The sequence below is a fragment of the Vicia villosa genome, unplaced genomic scaffold (genome assembly GCF_029867415.1).
Source record: "Vicia villosa cultivar HV-30 ecotype Madison, WI unplaced genomic scaffold, Vvil1.0 ctg.000146F_1_1, whole genome shotgun sequence".
In the NCBI taxonomy this organism is placed as follows: domain Eukaryota; kingdom Viridiplantae; phylum Streptophyta; class Magnoliopsida; order Fabales; family Fabaceae; genus Vicia; species Vicia villosa.
In genome coordinates this window covers 481,801-485,382 of record NW_026705038.1, presented here as the reverse complement: position 1 = coordinate 485,382, position 3,582 = coordinate 481,801, and positions in this window count along the sequence as shown.

Genomic DNA, 3,582 nt, shown 5'->3' with positions numbered 1-3,582 from the left:
ACCACTATTTATAATTTGAAGGGCTATGTGGAGGAGGAAAGGCAATGTCAACAAATGTTTGTTTGGTTTGGTTTGCATGTGTTTGGAGCATATGGAAAGCTAGGAACGACAAACTGTTTCGCAACAAGGATATAGACATAGAAAAGATGGTCGAAGAAGCTAAAAATTATTCTTGGCGGTGGCTGACCTCAAACTTTAACAGCATGAAAATTAATTCTTCCCAATGGAGAGTGAATCCAAGATCCTGCTTGGGGCTCTCGGAGTAGTTTCTTACAGCAAGTTGGGCTAGACAATATGGTTCAGCAGGTTTAGGTGTTTTGGTATATGTTGTTATTGGTCGAGTTGCTTCTTTTGGTTTTGGCATTATTACGTGTGGATTCACGTATGCATTTGAGTAATGTTGCTTCCTCTTGAAAGCAAAGTTGTAGAAGTTGGAGATTTGATTAGCTCTTTTGGTGGAATTGGTAGTGTTTTTGGTGCGTAAGTCTTTGACGGAAATTTTGGGTTTAGGGGTGATTTAATAGCCTTGCGAAATAAGCGAGCTCATTGGATTGTGTTGCAATCAAGTTTGGGAAGTTGATTCGTGTAGTTTGGTTCAGGTTGACTGTCAGGCTTTCGCATATCCTATGTCCTTATGCGATCAAATAAATATTTTCGTTAGGATCATGGTTTCGTCCTTATATTTGTTGGTTTGGTGCGTGGTCTGGAATATCAACGATTTGGTATTCTCAGGTGTGGATTCGTATCATTATTCTTTCTGCTGGTCTTCCGTCATTGGAGCGAAGCGGATCTCGCTAGAGGTCGCTTGGGCTCTTTTCTGCTTGAAGGTTCGTATTGACTGATTTAGTGGTTTTGAGAAGTTTCGTGCAAAGCTGGTTTAGTGCGTTTGCAGCAGTCTTCTGTATGCGTCGTTTCCAGTTGTGGTGCTCTTATTGGCTTGTGTTTAGTCGGCTTGTGTTGCATTCAGCAGGGTCAATTACTTCGAGTCGTGGGATTTCCATTTTGGCAGCAATTTTGATCGGATTCAGTTTAATGTTTCGGTCCGGTGGGGCTGCAAGCCTTTTGGAATTTATAGTTTGACTAGTTCAGAAATTGCAGCTGATGTTTTTCTTAATTTCAATGGTGCGGAATAGAGTCTGGTGTGTAGTTTAAGTATGTATTGTATGCAAGTTATATAATGTATGCAAGATATATAATTGATATCTTGTACTTCTAGTAGTGAATGGCATCTCTTATGCCTAAATATTAATGCATATAATTTTTGCTGTTTCAAAAAAAAATCAGGAGGATTTTTTAGATTTTTTTTTTTGAATAACCATATTTTTAAAAAAAATTCCAAAAATAACTAGGTTTTCAAAAAAATTACACAAATGTCACTTTTCAGCAAAATATTACACGTTGTCGCCAGGGGGGGTGGCGACAACAATGGGCTAGAGGTGTACTCGCCAGGCCCACTGGCGCCTATGTGTATTTTTTAGGTGTTGTCGCCACCCCCCCTGGCGACAACACCCCCCCTTATTTTTTTTTTCTTTTTTTTTTGTAATTTTTTTTCTTTAACATAATTTCTCTTAAATTTTTTTCAGTATTTTTTTTTAATAACTACAATTTTTTAATATTATTTTTTAGTATTTTTTTTAGTATTTTTTTTTTTAAAAACAATTTTTCAATAATTTTTTTATATTGTTTTTTTTATCTATCTTGTTAAAATTATTTTTGGAAGTTGGTGGTGGATTCATTATTTTGAAAGTTGGACATTCGTTAAAATAATTATATATTAAAATACAATAACGATACATTGACGATACAAATACATTAAAATTAAAGACATTTCAAAATACATTAACGATACAAATACATTATAATTAAAAACATTACAAAATACATTCACGATACAAATAAAAATCTTATTGCGCGCCACGTGGACCATGGTACGATCCACATTGAGGTTGCCGAATGGGTCGTGTAGACGGGTCACGAGTTGGTAATGCCCCCCTATTTCCGCGACGACGCCCCCCTCTATTTGGTTCGTCTTGTGCCATAGTCGACGGTCCCTGAATGAAACCTGGGTCTTCAACATCTTGACCTATAGAATTCCCTCCATAGGATAGGCGGGTGCCCGCGGCGCTGTCGAAGCTGTGTCTAGGCGGGTTAAAATTTCTCCTAGTGGGTGCGGCCTGGAAGTTTTGGAAGTTGGTGGTGGATCCGGTTTGGTTAAAATACAATGGTTGTGGCGGTGTGTTGAGGTCAAATTGTTGGCTGGGGTACTGTGATGTGTGTTGGTCGAATGTGGTGTATTGCGGGTATTCTTCTTCTATGCCCATGTCGGGGGTCATTGGTGGTGATCTTGAAGAGCCCCCCGCATGGAATTCCTGGAAATGTGATCTAGAAGAGCTCCCTGCATGGAATTCTTGATTTTGTGGTTGAGTTTGGGATGGAAAAAACTGGTGGAGTTGTTGGGAATGTTGTTGGTAAAAAGGTGTTTGTGGTTGCATTGGTTGTTGGTGGTAACTTTGTTGTTGTTGTTGTTGGTGTTGTTGTGGGTAATGTTGTTGTTGGTAATTTGGTGGTGGTTGTTGTTGTTGTTGGTAATTTGGCGGCGGTGGTTGTTGTTGTTGTTGGTGGTAATTTGGTGGTGGTTGTTGTTGTCCTCCAAAATATGGAGGTTGTGCTCGCGGGTCAGCTAAATAGAAAGGGGCAGACACAATCATTTCAGGATTTGTGACGGATCTGTACCAGTTTACATAGTCAACAGTTGGCTTCATTTCTCCCGGCGCCACAGGAAATTCTAGAACCGTTTTTGATCGACGAGCCCATATTTTACGCTGATCTATGGCAAAGGACTTGTAATTTTTTACGTACCACTGTTCGCTAACCTTCGCAAGATGCCAACGTCCCAAACAGTCAGGCTCAGGTGGGTCAGGGATACCTTGATGCATGCCGAATTGGAGCTTCACACGGTCACTCGGGTGCATCTCCACAGTGGTGAACCGTATGATGGGTGATTTTGTTGTCCAAATAGCCGCCTCGTCAAGGTCGGGTACGTGGTCCAATTCCAAGTAAGGACGCCAAATAAACTGCAAAGCAAATAATATTAATTTCAAAATATAGAAGATAGTTATTTTTAAAAATATATTTAGAAAATGGACATTTTGCGTGGTATTACCTCTTGGGGTCCTAGTCGATCTAATATTTGGCGGTAGAAAATGATTTTGGATACAGGCGTTTTGGACCAATCCATTCCGAGTGCATTGAACCTAAACACATTAAAAGATATAAATCAATATAGTTACAAATAATAATAGAATAAAAAGCAATAATTAAAGTAAGATCCAAAAGTTACCTTGAAGCGTAAGGGAAGGCGTAACTGTTTGGATTTGCAGGGGCCAATACCGGCATCCTCCACCATGCCCATGCTTGTAGCAAGAATGCACATCCACTAAATGTACAACTATCCTTTTTTGCACATTTGCACAAGGAACTATATAGGTATGCCAACACAGCCGAACCCCAACTATATGTCTTTATTGCATCAATGTCCCCAAGTAAACACAAGTACATAAAATTAACATTATTTCCCGTGCC